Below are 21,819 nucleotides of genomic sequence, written 5' to 3'. Positions count from 1 at the left end.
ACTATTTCTATTTTGTGTTAAAGATGATTAATACTTCTTAAATAAAAAATTGGTAAGCCAATCATGATAAACCAAGCCAGGCCTGTGAGTCTGAAGATGTGACAGTATTGGGGCTGGGGGCAATGCCGGTTAACAAAGTTTTCTGGTTAACAGAGTGTCGGATAACAAAGGTTTTACTGTAACATGCTATTTCAAGCCATCCTTTATCCCTCGTGCAATGAGGTTTACTGGGATGGCGAAATAGCACACCCGTTATTTTGAAAAGGTATCCCGAAATAGCTGTACAGTGTAGATGTACCCTAACAGAGCCCTCTGGCCTTTTAAGGAAGCCTGACTCCTTTCCAGATGGACCCACCAATTAACCTTCTTAACTCTCCTCGAGATGCCAGCAGGTGGGTTAATTTACCTGTCAAGCTCCTGTTAACCATTTCAGCATCAGTGTGGGATTTACTTATAAACACATTACAGCAATAAGATCATTTACTTGATGTAGGGCCGGACATCATAGGAGTAGTGTTAAACCGGAACGTGAATGATAGGAGTGAAATGGCTTGGCAGACCAGAATCACAAACTGTTGTTCATGGTGTTTTGGTGGCTGTGTTGGTCCCAGAATATTAGAACGACAAAGTAGGTGAGGAAATACGCCAATAGACATTAATCAATAAAACATATCATCTCACCTATTCAAAGGGGCCAGAGGCTCCCAGTCACTGCTGCGACTGCCACAGGAGCGGCAGTGTTCGGAGCTCCCGGCCCTTTAAATTGCCGCCGGAGTGCTGCACTGCACGCTCTGGGAAGCACTGAGGGCTGTTGGGGAGTGGAAGCCTGGTGCAGCAAACTAGGGTGGTGCTGAGGGTGAGCTGCTCCCCAGCCCTGTCCCTTCTGCCTGAGATCCCCCCCACCTAGACCAGAGGTCCAGCAAGTCTGTCAGCCTCTCTGATTTCGCCCACCTTGCATATCCAAAATCAGGAAGCCCTTTATATTAGCTCAATGCAGAGCCCACTGTGTCACGTCTGTAGCTTGAGGTCATGATTTAAGGACTACAGTTACTCTGCCAGAGGTTTGGGGTCAATTACAGGCATTATATGGTTTGCACTGTGCAGGGGGTCAGCCTAGATTCTGATGGGCCCTTCTTACCTTACAGTAGATGAATCTTCAGCTGGAATAAATTGCTCCATTGACTTCAATAGATGTATGACAATTTACACCAGCTGAGGATGTGCCCCATAGGAAATCTTTCCATTTATTCTGTAATAAAGTTGAAGGGAAACATTCTTTTCAACAAAAAATGTCGTCCTTTGCAGGTAGAATTTCTGTTTTACTCTATTTGTTTTGGCATGTCTGCAACAAAACATATCAGCCTCCCCACCCCCACTCTCTGCCAATTTTCAGTGAAATTTTTCAGTTGCTTACATAAAAGTTGAAAACGAAAGTCACTTTTTTTTCTTTTTGCCAAAAAATATTGGATTTATGTTGGGGGGGTGGAGGGGGAAGTACATGATAATGTTTGAAAGGAAATCACGGAAAACTCAGTTTTTCAGTGGGCTGCATTTCAAGAGATAGAATCTGATATGCATATCATTTTAAAACTCTTCTTCCCAGGTATTTATTTTAATATGGGATCAATTAAATACTCAGGAAGTATTTTGCCTAAGGAAACATTGTTGAAAAAGAAGATTGTCCTGGACTGTCACATTGTACTTTCTCTGAGCTAGAAAGTGAGTTAGGAATTCTCTCCAGGTTCAGGAATATTGGATAAAATAAATTGTATAAAGTAACTCTCAGAGTCTGATTGTGAAATTATGTCTCCTTTCTATGGCTGAGGTGACGAATTAACTCAGAGATAGCACATCATTTGAATAATGTCTTATTTCTTGTTTTCCTCCAGCAAAATGATTAGCTAACCACAGCTTGATATGTCCTGGAATTTGTTAGATGGAGAGATGGAGTTGTAGAAGACTATTCCCCGAATTGGGCCTTAAAGCATGTTTGCATCCTTATATGATTTGCTCTGGGGATATAAAACATGCCAAGAGATTTTATTGTTTTTTCCTGAAACATCAGAAAATATAGAAGCCCTGTTGCTTTCTGAATTTCAAATTTTCTGTATTCCCCATGGTGGTGAATATACATATTTCCTGTAACCAATATTTAATTCCAAGTTGCTTGGTTTCTTATGCTTGAAAATGCAAGAGTACAATGTTCATTTTGGAGTCTCATGCATTAGCATTAAAGAATATGGGTTTCATTTTAACGTTTATCATCAAACTGGAAATAACATCTAGGTTTCATAACAACTGTATTTCTTTAACAGTGTGTAGCAAAATCCCTTTAAAAAAAACCCAGCTATAGTGATTTCACCCGCACTCAACCCTGAGCTATCACTTAACGCAACACGTTCCCTTTATCCTGGTAAGTTTATCTGATAGGATCTTATTATTTAGAACCCTTGGTAAGACTCTGTCAAGTAAATAGTTTCAGGACCTTCAAAATTCTCTGGAAAATAGATTTTTTTTTATCACTGATGTCATCTGGGATTTGTGTTGGTTTTTGGTTTTAAAAAAATCACCTTAGCTCTCTTAATAGTAGGATTTAAAAACAACATTGGGCCACATTCCTGTCTATTACCTTGGTGTAAACCTGCTTTAGCTGAGAGAAGAATTGGAATGCATTAATGTTTTCATAGTCATTGGGCCTGATTCTGCTCTCTCTTGGATGACCTAAGTCAATTGGCCAGATTCTCCGGTCCACTGTAAACCTTTGCTGTACTTCCATAATGAGAAAGGGCTGAAAAGCCAGGTTAACCAGCTTCCTGAGGAAACTCAGTGCATGGGTCATCCCAAGTGGCATAAGTCTGGCACAGCTGGTTCTATGCTGCCCCTCAGGCCTGGCCAAAAGGTTTGCAAGGCCCAAAGTGGTTGGCTGCACCATGAGACTGGACGGCAACCGGCCAGAGCAGCGAGCGAGGGGCCGGGTGGGTGGACACCGGGCAGCACGGGGCCCTGAAGGCCTGGGGGCCAAGGCAACCACCTTGCTCGCCATGTCCTACGGGGCCTGCCACCTCTTCCTCACAGCCTTTGAGGATGTAGCCAGCCGGAAGAAGACATGGCTGGAGCAGTCCCTGAACTCTAAGGAACTCTTAATTAATTCAGAAGTCCTTTGGCTATATTAATTTCTTAATCCAGACTGGTAGGTAATCAGTTCCAGGACTGAGGAATAGCGAATGACTCTTTTGTAATTTACATGTTATCTTTGCCCCATAATGATCCTGCCTATTCAGTTCCATGCTCAACGGAGAGCAACCTTGAGGCTGAATTAGACTTGCTTGCTCTGCTCCCCCACTAGAGAATGTTCCAGCAGTCAAGGATCACCAGAAATTATGGCACTTGAGTGCTGCAAAGCAACCAGATTACAACTGAGGATCTGTGCCATTATTTTAAATGTCACTGATGAATTTAATTAATGCTAAAAAGGGAAGTGAGCTGCCATGTCTTGACAGTAACAACATTAAGGATAAGAACATAAGACCTTAGTCTTTAACAGTCCAGGGGAAAAAAGATATCCGTGCTAATATGAATTTAAATCTGGGTCAGATCACAGCTGGTAGAGGGAATAAATGTGTAAGAACAAGATGTTAAGTCAATGTATTATACTCTAATTTAATTTATAACTGAAGGGCCACCCCGACAATATAATTATACACCATTTATGCCCAAGAGTGAGTATTTTAAATGCTATCCAGTTCAATTTGTATACGTAAATGGAATTTAAGTTCTTTTAATGCCATCACATAGGACAAGGACCTGCATTTGTTAAGCTTTTATAATATAAAACGATACATGATTTCCTAACAGAGACTCAGTCAAAGCTAATTAAGAATGAGGAATCTCTGTGACAATTTCAAATCGGATCCATTTGTCCTCCTGATAAAATTCTGCAGCATGAAGTGTAATGCAGTCTAAAACATCTTATCACGATTCTGCACTGGCTCCTTATCTGTCAACATATAGACTTTAATATGGAATTAATCGTGTCTGAGAGACTCCGTGTTGCATGTAACTTAAGTTCTTATGCAGTTCATGGGTGGTTGACTTTAGTATGTTTTTACTTCAGTATTGGGCCTTCAGTGATTTCTTAATACTATATTATTTATAATTGAATTAGTGTTTAGAGCCTCCGAGTGAAATGAGGAGTCCTTTGAGATAGGACCCATACAAACAGGCTGTATCTACACTGGCACTCTTTTCCGTAAAAGGGATGCTAATGAGACACTTCAGAATTGCAAATGCCGCGGAGGATTTAAATATCCCCCGTGGCATTTGCACGCACATGGCTGCCGCTTTTTTCCGGCTCGGGGTTTTGCCGGAGAAAAGCGCCAGTCTAGACGGGATCTTGCGGAAAATAAACCCTTTTCCGGAAGATCCCTTATTCCTACTTGAAAGGGATCTTCCTTAAAAGTAGGAATAAGGGATCTTCCGGAAAAGGGATAACTAGCTTTATTTCAAAATAACAATGCGAGCATCTACACAGCCATTCCGCTATTGCGAATAATTTGGAAATATTGGACAGCTTATTCAGAAATCTGTAAACCTCATTCTGTGAGGAATAATGCCTATTCTGAAATAGCTTTTTTGAAATAAGGCGTATGTAGACACTGCACTGCTGCTATTTTGAAATAGCCCCTCACCAGTACCATTGTAAGTTATTCCTCCCCAGTGCCTCTTGGGACTTTAAATCAATATGACACATCTACATTAGGGAAGCATGAAAAGGACGAATTTTGAGGCTTCCCTGCAGTGTAGACTTGCTATTTCAGAACAACTATTCCGGAATAGCTTATTTCAAAATAAGTATGCGGTGTACCACCAGTGTATTCCAGATGACCATTTAGGCATGGACAAACTAGCTGGGATAAAAATATTTAATTCCTCTTTCCTTTCTCTCTGTCCCCCAGCCCCATGACTGAAACCTAACACCTCCTAATTTTAGGGACAAATCTTCAGATTGTTCTGAAGAGTTCTAACGACATTTTCCTCCCTTCATTTTTGGCAGTGGCTCTGTCCCTGTGAGCCCTCAGTCAAATTCAATAGGTTGGGGCAATCATCAGAAAAATTAGATATTTGTGACCCAAAGGTAAACCTCAAATCTGTCATCATGTGCTATCATTCCCATGGCCATGAAGGAATTTCAGGTTTGCCATGACTCTGAACACAACAGGCATTCAGAATTTCATGGCAACATGAAGCAGGGCTAGAACTCACATCCTACTGTTGCAAAAGTGCATGCCTTGACAACTTGGACTAAAGGAGAATTTCCAAGAGCTCTTACAGTACAGTGTCTATGGCACCCAACAGAATAATTATGAGTCCAGTGCACTGAGTGAAAAGGGTTACATATATACATTAGCCAGTCAGTAAAGTATTTCAGTGGAAATTTCCTTACCAACTTCAAATATGGGATCTATACTACATCACAGTTCTTCCCCAGTTAGATTAGTAACAAGCTGATGTGACGCAAAGTGACTTTCTCGGGCTGGTTGGGATTTGAAAGCTATGCTTCTCCTGTTGAGGTCTTCGTATTGTTACAAACTAATGCAACCCCCCTGCTTTTGAAGCCAACCTTTTTCATTCATAGCAACTAAACTCACAGCTCAGAGTTGTTGATATTTGAAATTAGACTAATTCATGTTTCCTTCCTTGGACACTCTTTGTTCTGTTTCTTTTGTTCTTGTGGGTGTGGCGATTCAAGACTATGAATATGTGCTAAAAGTGCCTCTCCTCTCCCAGGGTCTAATTCAGAAGGACCCGTTCTGACAAAATCCCCATTGACTTTCGATTTGCATTGGTCTTCTGCCTGTTCTAATTGAATGGAGTCTTACATTGAGCAATATTAGAAATTTAGCTGTAATGAAAATTCACCCACTTTGTTATAGAAAAAGTGTACACTGGGGCTACGTCTACACTGGCCCCTTTTCCGGAAGGGGCATGTTAATTTCACCTATCGTAGTAGGGGAAATCCGCGGGGGATTTAAATATCCCCCGCGGCATTTAAATAAAAATGTCCGCCGCTTTTTTCCGGCTTTTAAAAAAGCCGGAAAAGAGCGTCTACACTGGCCCCGATCCTCCGGAAAAAGCGCCCTTTTCCGGAGGCTCTTATTCCTACTTTGAAGGGCGCTTTTTCCGGAGGATCGGGGCCAGTGTAGACGCTCTTTTCCGGCTTTTTTAAAAGCCGGAAAAAAGCGGCGGACATTTTTATTTAAATGCCGCGGGGGATATTTAAATCCCCCGTGGATTTCCCTACTACGATAGGTGAAATTAACATGCCCCTTCCGGAAAAGGGGCCAGTGTAGACGTAGCCATAGTGTTTGTACTGGGTACGGAAAGAGAACACAGGCAATTAGAAATACTGGGCAATTTATTAAATTATCCAGACACCTGAGGACTCTCCTGACACACTAGAATCCCTGGATGGTAGTGTTATGTTCACAGCATACAAACAGAGACATTTTATAAAGAACACAATACTACTCTTCCTGGAAAATTGCAGCCCAACACTACTTTATTTCTTAAGAACATAAGAACAGCCATATTGGGTCAGACCAAAGGTCCATCTCACCCATAATCCTGTCTGCCAAGAGTGGCCAATACCAGATACCCCAGAGGGAGGGAACACAACCGGTAATCATCACGTGATCCCTCTCCAGTCATCCATTTCCAGACAAACAGAGGCTAGGGATACCATTCCTATCCATCTTGGCTAATAGCTATTGATGGACCTAACTGCTGTGAATCCATCTAGCTCTTTTTTGAACCCTGTTAAAGTCCTAGTCTTCACACCATCCTCTGGTAAGGAATTCCACAGGTTTACTGTGCATTGAGTGAAGAAAAACTTCCTTTTGTTTGTTTTAAGTTTGCTATTAATTTCATTTGGTGACCCCTAGTTCTTATAATTGTGGGAATAAGTAAATAACTTTTCCTTATTCACTTTTTCCACATCAGTCATGATTCTGTAGACCTCAAATTCAATTCAGAGAATTAACACACAAGAAACAAGAACAAAGAGAGACAAGCAAGCTTCTCCCTATGTCTATACTGCTTCCTTCTCGCGCAAAAGACTATGCAAATGAAGCACAGATTAACATATTGCCGCACTTCATTTGCATGATCTATTAGGGGCTGTTTTTGCACAAGAGGCTTTTGCGCAAAAAAGAGCTGTGTAGACGGCTCCTTTTTGCGCAAAAAACCCCTCTTGTGCAAGACCTGTTTTGTCATTTTTTCAGGAAGAACGGCTCTTGCACAAGAGGGGGTTTTTGCACAAAGAGAAGCCGTCTACACAGCTCCTTTTTGTGCAAAAGCCTCTTGTGCAAAAACTGCCCCTAATTCATTATGCAAATGAAGCAAGGCGATATGCTAATCTGTGCTTCATTTGCATAGGCTTTTGGGCAAGAAGGAAGCACTATAGCTGTAGCGTAAGACAGAGTGTCCTAGCTGACATACAGTCTTGTTCTAGGGTGGTTCTTTGCAGACAGACAGATGTCATATTGCTACAGAATTACCTAGCATGCCAGCAGGATCAGGAAACCCCTTAACCTTACAATTGTAACACAGTTTTCAATACACTATGGATAGAGGCTCCCATTTGTACTCTTCTTCCTCCAACAAAGTGTACAACCAAAGACGAAGACATACGGCCAGGTTCTCCATGCCCTGGCTTTCCCTGGAATCTGAAAGGATTTCTTGGGGATATGGGCACTAGGCATCATCAGCTGGCCATTGGGTCAAGGAAGTGCAAAGGCAGCTGCTGTGTTTTGATCACCAGACATCAAGAAATTCCTGCTATGGGAGTGATGAGGCTTGGGACACAGGATGCTAAAGATTTTTTAAACCTCAGACTGAGCAGTAACCCCATATTAATTGCAGCCAGGAGACCTCTTTCAATAGCTTGAATGTGAACTAACGATCCCAAGGTGTCAAAGGAGGTGAAAGGAATCCAAAAGCAAAAAATGAGGAAGAAAGATGTTCAGCAGGATTGAATTAATAATGCAGAAAATACTTCTTGGATAAGTAACCCCTGGACTGGAAGAGAGAAAAAACACATAAAACTTTACTGCAACATGGACTATTCATCAATAATGAACGAGAGCTGTGTTTGCACAAGTGTGTTCTGGTAGCCTCTTGTTTGCTGTTGGAATGCTTTGAATGCAGGTTCCCCATTACGAATAACTTTCGTCTTGTTCGAAAGGGTGTATTTTACCATGCAGCTTAGCTGCCTATAACATCCAAAGCTGGTTCTTTGACGCCCCAATCACCCGATCACAGAGTCCACATAGCACACAATGTCATTTAAAAGTCTCCCTTGTCAATAGTCACCACACACAGAAAGCCACCTTTCATTCAGTATGTACACCGTCAGCATGGGAGCCATAAGGGAAGTAATTAAATGTAATGGGATAGGTCACTTCTAAAGCCATCTGTTGGCCAAGGCATGGGGAAAAGAAACCCATCTTCCAGCAGAGCAGTGTGCAAGATGTTCTTGGAAGGGTTTCCAATTAGTTCTAGCGCTTGTATTCCTCTTTTCAAGTGGATGGCCTCACTTTTCACATTATCCTTAATAAATCAGTAAACTGTGTGGAAGAGGCTTTTATCATGAGATAGCAAAGTGCATCAGGCACTTAATCCCTATAAAAAGTTTAAGGTGTTCAACTTGTCAATAAAGACATTACAAAATAACACTTCTTGGGTAAGAAAGATCTACCTGGTATTAATAAACCTATTAAATAACAGGTTTTGGAACAGCTTTAATAAATATTTCTTAAGTTTGAACCATAGCCAGGGGACAGAGCAAGGTGAGAATGGAAGGTAGAAATCTACGAGAGCATTGGTTCCTAATGTTTTTCTTTGACAAAGCAAAATGCTGGCTTCCCATAAGGATGCTTGCAGAGTCTTGCCTTTGATTCTGTACCTGGCTTCCCATTTACGATTTGTCGAGGATAGGGAAAGAGATGAGGGTTGTTGAAACCCAACTGTCCATGCAGATTAAAGCCTGTTACCTCGATTTAGTTGAGCTTTCCAAGATCGACTTCAACCAGCTAAATTGGAACAAATTGTGTTACCCTTTGTCCATGCAGAGGCCTGCTCGCATATATATGCTGACACTGACTACTGTTGGCTGCTGTTCCAAAACTAGACAAACGAAGTATAACGAACTTCAAGGCACATCAGGAGGCCTGTCTTTTTTCCCCTTGAGTAGTGGAATGGGCTAGTTGTGGTGTAAATGGGTTAAGTTTAGGCATAAAAGATCAACCCCCTTACTGTTCTGTTTGACTGCTAATCCCCCTCTCAGAGGAGCTGACAACTGCACCAGGCCCCTGGGCAAGGTGGGGGGAAGGCTGGCTTCATATTTGCAGGAGGGGCAGGACCACAGATAGAAGGGGCAGGGCTTGGACAGCAACTGCGCCATACTAGCCCCCCGCAGCCCTCAGTGCCACCCAGAGTGCAGCACTCACCTGTAGCTCTTAGAATCATTTGGAATGAGCCGTGTGGTGCTCCAGCGCTGATTTAAAGGGTCTGCGGCACTGGGAGCTACTGCAGTAGCAGCACGGCTGCAAGTCCCGGACCCTTTAGAATCGCTGGGCCCTGGGACAGTTGCCCCTTTGACACTCCCCTGCCCCCCATTGGCGTGCCCGCCCCTCATGAGACCATCCTCTGTTCCCCCTTCTTTACACGTGATCTGCTCTCAGTGACTCTTGCATTTACATTTGCACTGCCTCTGTTTCAGAGAGGAGATACAGTTAGGCAGTAGCTGTAAAAGGGAAAGAACAATTAAGATGAATCAAAGGGGGCCGGGGAAAATGATGGAAGAGAAAGAAAACAATGAGCAGGGTTCTAACCATAACACAATTTATTTATTTTGCCCAGTTGGGAAAATGCCTGTGATTTGTGAACTGATGATATTTATTCTCTGTAGACCTTCCTTTAACACTGGGCTACACAGAGGCTACGTCTAGACTGGCCACAAATTCCGGAAAAGGGATGCAAATCAGGTAAGTCAGCATAGGGAAATCCGCGGAGGATTTAAATATCCCCCGCGGATTTAAACAAACATGTCCACCGCTTTTTTTCCGGCTTGGGGAAGTAGGAATAAGAGATCCTCCGGAAAAGGGCTTTATTACGGAGGATTGCGCCAGTCTAGACGCTTTTTTTCCAACTTTTCCCCCAAGCCGGAAAAAAGCGGCAGACATGTTTATTTAAATCCACGGGGGATATTTAAATCCCCCGCGGATTTCCCTATGCTGACTTACCTGATTTGCATCCCTTTTCCGGAATTTGTGGCCAGTCTAGACGTAGCCGGAAAATATTTGCCTGGATATATCTTATTATTTCGAAAATATAATTATTTGACAGGTCACTGGCAATGTTAAAAAAAAGTTGGATGATTTTTATGAGCACTAACAACATTTGCAGCTGTGCTTGTAGAGAAAAGGGTAATTAAATCTTGTGCTTCGGGGCATAAATTGACTGACAGAGGTGCCAAGAAGAGTTTCAGCACAGCTCAAGTGGCAAGGGCATTGCTGAGTTTTATTCTCATGTTCCTCTAAAATATCAGGTACTGGCCATGGTTGGACCTGGGAGAAATAAAACTGGTTATTTGATCTTGGTTTCAGACAATGGCAAGCCAACACTTGTCCAACAATGACCAAAGTAACTGATGTTTTCTTATACCTTCAATTTTCTTAGACACAGATATGGAATGCTTTAACCGATATGCTACAGGAGCTAAGGATTTGGTAGTGACATACCAATGCTATTTTGACAGTGCTTCAAAATTTATAGACGCATACAAAACAGGGGGGAAGTTTCTGTTGAAATTCACAGATTGGAAGGAAATTTTTCAAATGTGAGTAGTGATATGAGATACCTCCCTTGTTCGTGCAATATCTTCAACAAGAGATTGATGTTTAGAGGTGACTGCTCCACATGCTTTAGAAAGCAGACCCCTTTAAAATGTCAGAAGCTGGGTACCCCAAAATTGAAGTCCCCCAATTCACAAGTCACTTTGGAAGTTCTCAACCAAAATGACTTTACATGTAGAAAAATGTAGGGGTTGGCAATTGCTCTCTTTCTGTAAAGTTGCCTGTTCTAATTTGGATCTGGTGGTACTTGGATGTAAAGTACCTCAGGGAGAATGGTGTGGCTGCATGTTTGTGAAAGAACAAGGAAGAAAGATAAGATGACTTCAGCAAAATAATCACAGAATAACCATTGTGTTTCCAGTAAGGAGCCCAGTTTTACAATGAGGTGTACAAATGGGTTGTGGTCAATTAGCTGCTGCCCCTTCCCTCTGCCCCACCCAGGTAAACCAGAGACATTACGGCAGGGAAACTTTTAGCTAACCCCAACACATAAATAAATATCCCAGCCATTCCTGCTGAAATAGATCTATAACATCTGCCCACAAGCCATGGGATGCAGACCTCTCACTTATCACTGGTACTGTGGTTTGTTGGACCTTTTACCTCAACTCACTGCAATTTTAAGAAGCTGTCATAGGGAGCAAATGAAGAATACAAGACCCATGAGGGTTTACACAGACCTTTGTTAGAAGCTAAGGAACCTACTCGTGAGGGCCCAATAATGGTTCTTCCTTAAGGTCTCAAGGACTTTACAGCTCTTAAAAACTGAATCAACTCGGGGAGAAGTCATAACAAATATCCCATCTCTATTTACACCTAATGGCTGCAACTCGATATGTTCAAGATCCTCTACCAGGGTCATTGGAAAGTCCCTCCTAAGTTAAGCAGGTTTTTTTTTTTCCTGCAAGCACATTCTAGGAGCACCAACAAAAGATTCTAAAATGAGAATGGAATAACATTTCTACTCAACACATCTGTACTCAGGACAGATACTATTTACTCTTTGAAGAGTAACTATTATCTGCCTTTTATTAGTCAAATCAATAGATATAGGATCTCTGGTCTGTCAGTTTGACTTGTCTATGCATTTTATACCATGCTCATCATTGTGGCATCTGAGCAGACGTTGTAAGACCAGGCGGGAACATTACGATATCTAATCCAGTGGTTCTCAACCCACAGCTCGCCAGCCACATTAGCACTCAGCTGCAGCTCAGCGGCACACAAAAGGCCACTGGGTCTATGTGGTGGAATCTGGGTTCCCAACTGCCTGATCACCTGACATGGCGGGGTCCAGGCAGCCCAATGCAGCAGGGTCGTGTTCACCAGCCAGTTTTTTGAGGTTGGGAGTCCAGTTTCTGGGGCTGCCGCCAGTTGATCCCATGGGATCAGAGGCCCAGGATTGTCAGCCGGCTCTGCAGGTTCTGGGGTCCAGGGCTGCCAGCTGGCCTGGCCTCACATAGTCTCAGGTCCCTGCCACCCAGCCCCTGACCCAGGGATCTGCTCCTGGTCCCACTCTGTGGAGGGGTCTCTGAGTAGGCAGTGCTGGGCACAGTGGTCTGGGGGTAGGTGCACACTATGGTTCTCAACCTGCAGCCCAGGTAAAACATTGCGAGCTACATATGTCTCCCACAATGATAAATTGGTTGAGAACCACTGAATTCTAGTCTGACCTTCTGCATAACAAAGGCCAAAGAACCTGATTGAGTAATTTCTGCATATAAAAGCTACATTGGATCAGAAATATCCTTCAAGCTAAGTAATTGCCTCTGAATATTAAGTTCCTTTGCAGTCTGAGACAAACTAGAATAATTTCCTCTCCTCTCCTCCTCCCACTGGTTTAATTTTCGGTCAACTGGAACTGAGAAGTGAACATAGTAGGGGAAAATTCACACTCTGCGAAAATATGTGTATTTACAGGGCCATTATCACTCAGAACCCGCCAAACAATTTGGGAACTTTGAAATTTTGCTTCAAGGTACAAATGAGTATTGGGCTGGACAAGCTGTAACATCAGGCTATTCCTATGGCTCTCCAGAAAAAGAGTTTCAATAAAAGGAAGTACAGATCAAGTCATTAAATATACATTGCTTTTTAAAAACTAACTCGAAAAATAAAACACATTTCAGTTACCAGGAGCCTTCACCAATGGTCAAATTCTCCATAGCCTGATGTTAACTAAGACATGAGGGAAACATCACTAAAACGGGAGTAAAGGGATTTAATGACGCATGCTGGTCATTCAGGCAAGAAACTCAAGGCCTAACTCGGCAACGGTGCTTAAGTCCATCCCTGTTGTGCAAAGCACTTAAACATGCACTGAAGTGCCTAAGTGGATAAACCAAAGGGTAAATAGAGAAAAGTTTCAACTCAGTCTGAAAATTACCATGCACCTATCAAACATAGATAATACCTTTAAAACATTGTCTAGGAACTCCAGGTGGCCTGTCTTTTGATTGTAGAAGGAGCTGAAAAAAAAACAAGAGGAGACCTTCAGAATGTTGAAGGCAATCACAAATATGGAGGGCTACAAGTTACTACAATGAATATTTTCCCAGGTGTCTGGATGGTGGGTCTAACTGATTGCCATATTTGAGGGCAAGGAGGAATTTTCCCTCAGGTCAGATTGACAGGGATGCGGGAGTTTTTCACCTTCTTCTATAGCATGGGCATGGGTCACTTGGTTGTATGATTGAGAGTAAATTGTGGATTCTCTATAATTGAAAGTCTTTAAATAATTATTTAAGAAGTTATATAGCTCAGCCAGTTATTATGGGTCTATTACAGTAGTGGGTGTGTGAGATTCTGTGATCTGTGATGTGCAGGAAGTCAGACTAGCTAGCTGATCATGATATGGCCGTTTGCCTTGAAGTCTAGCAGCACCTTATCATATGTGGAGCTGATGAAAACAATTGTTTTATTCTACTGAGGAAAAAATGAAATGAGACATTTAAGTTTGATTATTTTGACTTATCACAGGAACTGTCTAAGTAAAATACAACTTTTAAAATTGTTTCAACTGTAAAAAATATTTTGCTTAGCATAGAAATTTGTTTCAGTTTTCAAAAAAAAGTAAAATGCAAATCTAAGCTAAACAATTTTGTTTCATTGTGAAATTGTCCATTAAAATCAATTGTTTTCTTACAATAAGTTTTAAATCAACATTTATTTTGAAAAGCCATATTTTTCAGTTGAAAAATTATAACCCTCTCTAATCATAGGAGCATAAAAATGTGAAATGGAAATTATCATCCAGTCTATCTTTTGGCCAATGGAGGACAGTTGCGTGATTGATATTTCTAGTGCTGCGTCCTCCCTCTTTTTAAAGTATGCTAGAGACTGGTCTCTGGAAGCTATTTCACCATCTTAGATCACACCACTGGACTATTATTAGACCAAAGTGTTCCTTTGCTTCAATTCATTCTCTCACTCCTAATTGTAGCTCCAAAGTCAGCAGGGTATTTAAGCACATTTAAGTTTAAGGACATGAGTAATGATATCCTAAGCAGAAATACACTTAAGTGCATCTTTTAAGTTAGGCGTACTGGGAACTTAATTTAATACCGGCTTAAAGTGAAGCATGGACTTAATTATTCTGGTGAATCAGAGCCTGTCATGGGCTCCACCCTTCTTGTGCGCCCCCTGGTGGCTGAGGGGAGTCTTGTAGTCTCTCTGCCCAGCTGTCTGTGGGAGAGGAAGTGTCCTGTATGTGGTCTGGGACCAGGCTTCTTCTTACCCTCTGTTGTGGCTGTTGGGGGGACCCAGACCCACCCACCCACTCCTCTGGGTCCCGACCCAGGGACCCTGTAAGTAGCAGTTACCTGCTGTGTCTCCAAGAGATCAGTTGCTGTCCCACTCCCTGGGCCACTTCCCTGGGAAGCTGCTCTACCCAACTCTTTCTCTTGGGCCTTGTAGTCCAGTCCTCCTTGTCCAGGGTTCTGCAAAGTGTTGCCATTTTCTTACTGGCTAGTCTTCAGCCCCTGGACCTGGTTCTGACCAGGTCTGAAGTCTATCTCCCACTCAGAGCTATCCAGAGTGCTGCTGTTCCCTCAGTCAGCCCTTAAGTCTGCCTGGGTTGAGCTCCAGCAAGGAACTGGCAGGCTCTGCCCCAGCAGCTTCTTTTATATCAGCCTGCTGCACCCTGATTGGCTGCAGCAGAGGCTGACACTCTATTCTGCCTGGAGGACCTCTCTTCTGCTCTTGTTACTGGGCAGGGTGTGAAAAGGTCTCCAGCCTCCTGCAGGGATACCAGGGTCTATTCCACCCATCACAGAGCCCATCATCTAATTTCAGCTTTCTCAAGAGTCTTCATCTTCATTTGTGTTCATTTCAATTCTTGTGGGTGGCACTCAGGCACCCTGTCCCATTCACTGCTCTTTGGCCTACAATACATAGAACGTCAAGAAACCCTCTTCCCTCTAATTGCTATTTAAAAAAATGCTGTCAAGGAAAAGGGCTTCCTAATTGACCAAAAAACATCCACCAGTTCTTTGAGTTCACATGTGCCTGAATCAGAAACTGGCTATTATACCTACCAAAGGGGGAAACTATGAATCAGAAGCATTGTATTAACACTTTTTGTTCAGATACATCAGGAGGGGTTGCAAGCCAGAATCCCACAACTCCAAAGCATTCTCTGCAAGGGCACAATTCAGAAGAACCAGCTATTGCTGGAAGTAATAATCAGGCCAGTCTTGTAGGTTGGATTTGTGGACGGCCATACAGAGGCAATACGTTCTGGCATGTGAATAAGAACGACCGGGCCCATAGTATGAAGGGCTATGCCAGGACTTTTTCTTTCAGCTGAATCCATCTCAAGGGATGCTTGCCAGATCTCCACGTTGTTCTTCAGTCCATTGGCTCATAGTCTGCTCACCATCTGGAAGCAAATCATTATAAAAAAAGCCCTGATCAAGTGCAAGAACTGTTGCCAAATGTTACCTCTTGCAGTCGGAGGTGTAATGCCTTTCCTTCCACTGTAATTATGTTATGATATTGAACACAATGAATTGTCCTGCAGCAGCTTAAGGTACTAGCCAATTAGCTCGTCATAAGACGGAATTTTCAGGTCTTCTCTCCTGAGCTCTCTTGCTCTGTCTGTCTCTCTCTCTCTCTCTCATCCTACTGCCTCCCCCCTCTCTCTCAGCTCTCCTCCGCCTCCTGCCTCTGTCCATCTCTTTCTCTTCTCCCCCTCTCTCTCCTCCTCCTCCTCCTGCCTCTCTCCCCATCCCCTTTCCCCTTCCCCTTCCCCCCCGCCGTGGTGCTTGGCTGAGTGCTGCCTGCTCAGCCAGGCTACCACGAGGGAGGGGGGCGGGGCGGTGATGTACATGGCTGGGGCCAGGGCCGTATACATCACCGTCCTCCCTTCCCCTCCCACCCCAGGGGAGCCCAAACAGCCCCTTGTGCTGCTGGCTCCCCCGACGGTCCGGCTGAAGGGTGCAGCACTCAGCTGAGTGCTGCAGTGGGAGGGGAAGGGGGGCAGTGATGTACATGGCCCCACCCCCTGGCTGTGTACGTCACTGCCCTGTCCCCTTCCCCTCCCTCCGTGGTGGCTCGGCTGAGTGTTGCGCGCTCAGCCGGGTTGCCGCGGGGGAGTAGAGGAGGGGCGGGGCAGTGACTGTCTATGTCACCGCCTGCCCCCTCCCGTGGTGGCCTGGCTGAGGGGCGCATCACTCAGCGCCATGGTGAGAGGAGGAAGGGGGGGGGCGTGACATACATGGCCCTGCCCCCTGGCCATGTACATCACCACTCTGCCCCCCTTCCTGTCCCACTGGGCCCACCTGAGTGGTACTAAACTGGGCCCCAGTGGGGGAGCAAGCTGCAGCAAATGGCCAGTGGCTGCACCCCCCCCCCTTCGCCAGGTCTGTTTCCTACCCCCCTCCTCCCATCCAGCCTCACGGCCCCAGATCCCCCCCAGCTCTGCTTCCCTCCCCCTTCCTCCGGGCCCCCCCATCCTCCCCTACAGCCCCCGATCCCCCCCCAGCTCTGCTTCCCTCCCCCTTCCTCCAGGCCCCCCCATCCTCCCCTACAGCCCCCGATCCCCCCCCAGCTCTGCTTCCCACCCCCCTTTGGCCAGCCCCACTCCCTTCCTCTTCTGCCTGGTGCCCCGCCCCGCCCCCCGTTCCCTCCCTCTCCTCTCCTCCCCTCCCCTCTCGTGGCATGCTGCGCTGCTCCCAGTTGAGCGGCGCTCCTGCCAGGCCCCGGCGGGGGGGGGGCAAGTGGCAGCAAGCAGCCCTTTGAGGTCCATGCTCCACACGCATGGGGAGCGTGGACCCCAAAGGGCCACTTGCTGCCACTTGCTCCCCCACCAGGGCCCGGTGGGAGCTCCACTCAGCTGAGCGGTGCAGCGCACCATGGAGGGAGGGGAAGGGGGCAGGATTGGCTGGAAGGGGGGGTAAGCAGTGCTGGGGGGGCTGGGAGTTGTGGGGCTGTAGGGGAGGATAGGGGGGGCCCAGAAAAGGGGAGAGGGAAACAGCGCTTGTGGGTGGGGGGAAGTCAGGGGGTGCCGTGGGGCTTGAACCGCCAGGGACTGAAGGGAAAGGGGGACGGGGTGCTGACGTACATGGCCAGGGGGCGTGGCCATGTATGTCCGTGTTACAGACGCACAGACACTGGGCTACTATATATATGATGTCTACACCGCAATGCTATTTCGGGATACCAGAATATCCTGAAATAGCTATCCCACATCTTCACAGCAAGCCCAGCATTTTGGGCTCACTATTCCAACATCCCTGTAAACCTCATTCCACAAGGAGTAAGGGACATTTCAGAATAGCGCTTTATTTCAAAATTTGGTGCTGTCCAATGTCAAAAGACGCTATTCCAAAATTAACTCAGAATAAGATACACAATTTGTGTCGCTCAAATTGCATAGCTTAGTTCGAGTCACAGTGTACTGTAGACTAACAAAAATGTACATATAGTATCATGAGCTTCCATGAGCAAAACCCACTTCCTCAGAGCAGAGTAGAGAGGACAAATGTGGCACTCACTCATGTTTAACGAGGCCTCTTTCTTTGAATTGCTACTGATTTGTATAATTGGTCACCTCGGTTGTTAATTGCCCAGTTTTGAAACGTTGGCTTTCTCCTGGCTCCCATTTTCAACCATCCTGTATGTGGTGTTTAGATCTGCTTACTACTCTGGAAAGCAGATGTGTGTGTGAAGGGCCTCAGCCAAACAAAAAAACCCACCACATTTCTTAGAGGAAATGGTTTGTTTCATGTTCTTTTTTTTTTAAGTCATCATTTTCAGGCCCACTGATGGAATGGGAGTGGGGAAGACGGGTACTTCCAGGGGGTCTGGCAATACAAAAGGACCTGGAGTTCTCAGCTACTGCTACTGTGGCAGCAGCAGCAACCAGAACCCTGGGCCCTTTAAATTCCTGCTGGAGTACTGCATGTAGCACTCTGGGCAGCACTGATGGGTGTCTAGGAAAGGCACATTGCTCTCTGGGAGGCACTGAGGGCTGCCTAACCCCAGCCCTGCTCCTTCCACCTGAGGCTCTGCCCCTTCTAGGGGCACAGAGCAGGTCTCCACACCCCCGTTTTGCCTAGGGGTCCAGTGTGGCTATCATTTTGGAAAGGTTATTTAACTATATTCCTAGGGGTAATATTGAAATCAGGGAGACCAACACCCAGAATTTACACTGATTTTAATGGCTTACAGCTAGGTATAAAATAAGCAATGAATAGGTAGCAGATTAAAGTCCTCAACATTCAACATGCAGATGCAACATGAATAGAAGGAATGTTAATATTCCCAGATCCCACAGGGCTACTTCTAGACCTAACAGATCCCCTTTGAATACTCTTGAAACTCAGGGGACGTCTAGACTACAAGCTTCTTTTGAAAGAAATTGTCTAGACAGCCACCACTTTTTTCAAAAAAGTGATCCGCTTTTTCAAAAGAGAACACCCAGGCAATATGGATTCTCTCTTTTGAAAAAGCCCTGTTTGCATTCAAGAATGCATTTGTTTCTAAAGAGCTCTTTTGAAAAAAGGCATTCCTCCTCATGAAATGCGGTTTACCGCTGTTGAAAAAATTGCTATCTTCTTTCGATTTAATTTCAAAAGAACGCGGCAGCAGTCTAGACACAAGTGAAGGTTTTTTTCGAAAAAAGGATACTTCTTTTAAAAAAAAACCCTGTAATCTAGCCTCAGTGAACTGTGTTTTTCTCATGAAGTGCTTAAGCCCTGACAGATGGCCTTGGAGAACTGGTTTCTAAGGTAGGTCTGCTTGGCCCCAAGGTAAATTAAAGCATAAAGGCCACGCCTCTAAATTATGCTACAAGAACTGGTAGTGTAGGGACTCTACCCACCAGTGAAGTGTTCAGAAGAGCTCTGCCGTGCCCCACGTGTTCCTAACATGTCCACAGCTCACGCTCACTGGCACCTTCCTCCTTTTGTGTATTTGGAGGGATTTTCTGCTGAGAAACCCTGGCTAGCTGAAAGCCATATTTTGTGGGCTTTAGTGGACTGGGAATTCTGGACAACTGATTGTAAAGGCTTCAGAGGAAGGATTACATGAACTCCATTCTCTACTGGTGTAACTCAGTGGACATCAATGGCGTCACATCAGCAGGAAATGTGTCCTTTGTTTTGTGAAGAGCCAGCCATGTCTCTGGCGCACTCTAAATAATAATACCAAATACCATGTCATGAGAATGAGATAGTTGTCAGATTTCAACTGGCCTCTGGGGTAAGCTTTTCAAGGGAGCCGAGGAGTCCTGTGGCACCTTATAGACTAACTGAAGTGTAGGAGCATAAGCTTTCGTGGGCAAAGACCCACTTCGTCAGACGAAGTGGGTCTTTGCCCACGAAAGCTTATGCTCCTACACTTCAGTTAGTCTATAAGGTGCCACAGGACTCCTCACTGCTTTTGCAGATTCAGACTAACACGGCTACCCCGCTGATACTTTTCAAGGGAGTGTCCCTGTCTTCTAATGTGCCTGACACCCACCTAGCGCAGTGTGGTCTGATATTGATTGAGAGGCTATTGGCACTGTGCAAGTAACTAAAAGAACATATCCTAAAAGAAGTCTTATTTCTTCTTCTGGTGTGGCTGAACAATATTTAATTCATTCAGTCTCTATGTGAGGAAGAGAGGTAGTGCAATTGTGTTGCACTCATGTTCCGACAGACAAATGTTTATGTCCAACCTCTATATTCTGGCCAAGCATACTAAATCATCTCTTAAAATTATGTAAAGCAAGTAAATGCCATGTATGATTGTGATATTCTATACCTACAGGCTGTATCTACATTGGCACCCTTTTCCGGAAAAAGGATGCTAATGAGACACTTCAGAATTGCAAATGCCCCGGGGATTTAAATTTTCCCTGCGGCATTTGCATGAACATGGTTGCTGCTTTTTTCTGGCTCGGGGCTTTGCCAGAGAAAAGTGCCAGTCTAGACGGGATCTCGCGGAAAATAAAGCCTTTTCCGGAAGATCCCTTATTCCTGATTTTAATTAGGCATAAGGGATCTTCCGGAAAAGGGTTTATTTTCTGCAAGATACCTATCTAGACTGGCGCTTTTCTCCCACAAAGCCCCGAGCCGGAAAAAAGCGGCAGCCATGTTCATGCAAATGCCGCAGGGAAAATTTAAATCCCTGGGGCATTTGCAATTCCGAAGTGTTTCATTACCATCCCTTTTCCGGAAAAGGGTGCCAATGTAGACACAGCCATATATTCTATATAGGGGAGTATCCAGTAACCTCCATATTCCTCATCAGTATATAAATGTGATATTGTGATATGAGAGGTAAAGGGGGAAGATTATCATAATCTGAACGTATTTTAATCTGAATATGAGTATAGAATCATAGGGTTGGAGGAGACCTCAGGAGATCATCGAGTCCAACCCTTCTCCTAAAGCAAGACAAATCCCAACTAAATCCTCCCAGCCAGGGCTTTGTGAAGTCACGACTTAAAAACCACTAGGGATGGAGATTCCACCCCCTCCCTAGGAAACCCATCCCAGTGCTTCCCCACTCTCCTAGTGAAATAGTTTTCCCCTAATATTCAACTTAGACCTCCCCCACTGTAACTTGAGACATTTGGTTCTCATTCTGCCATCAGCCACCACTGAGAACAGCCTCTCTCCATCCACTTTGGAACCCCACTTTAGGTAGTTAAAGGCTGCTATCAAATCCCCACTCACTCGTCTCTTCTGTAAACTAAGCAAGCCCAAATTCTTCAGCCTCTCCTCATTAGTCATGTGCTCCAGCCCTCTAATCATTTTTGTTACCCGCCACTGGACTTTCTTCAATATGTCCACATCCTTTCTATAGTGGGAGCCCCAGAATTGGATGCAATACTGCAGATGTGGCCTCACTAGTGCGGACTAAAGGGGAGTAATCACTTCTCTAGATCTGTTGGCAATGCTGCTGCTATTGGACCCCATGATGCTGTTAGCCTATCATTAATGCATAAGGAATTATCAAAATTGTGTTGTATGGTTGTCACTACAATACGCTGTGGGGTAAAGAGTTGCCCAGATACTAGCTCTACACAGAGAATGACAAGGGAGATAACCAACACCCAGGTGGCTGCTGTTGAACAGATACTGTCAGCCATTGTCCCACAAGGGAGCTGCAATGGAATGCCTCATCTGCATGAGGCCACACCAATGGAATAGCTCAGCCCTGTCTGAGAACTAAGCAATGCTCCCCAGACATTCCTGGACTTGTATTCTCCAAGCACATGGACTAAGGATATAACACCCAAACACAGATGCTCACGCTTGGCCTTTCTCCTTCACTTTCCTGTTCTACTAGCAACCAAGTCACTGAGAAGACTGAAGGTTCCATCTGAGGGGCTGGCCCAGATCTCAAGGATGAAATCTATGTACTATGGCTTGCAATATCGAGTGTGATGAGAAAAAACTGCTTGATCTAGTTG

This window comes from Pelodiscus sinensis, chromosome 4 (genome assembly GCF_052426305.1).
Source record: "Pelodiscus sinensis isolate ZL-2025 chromosome 4, ASM5242630v1, whole genome shotgun sequence".
NCBI classification, from domain to species: domain Eukaryota; kingdom Metazoa; phylum Chordata; order Testudines; family Trionychidae; genus Pelodiscus; species Pelodiscus sinensis.
Note: the sequence above shows the minus strand (reverse complement) of the source record.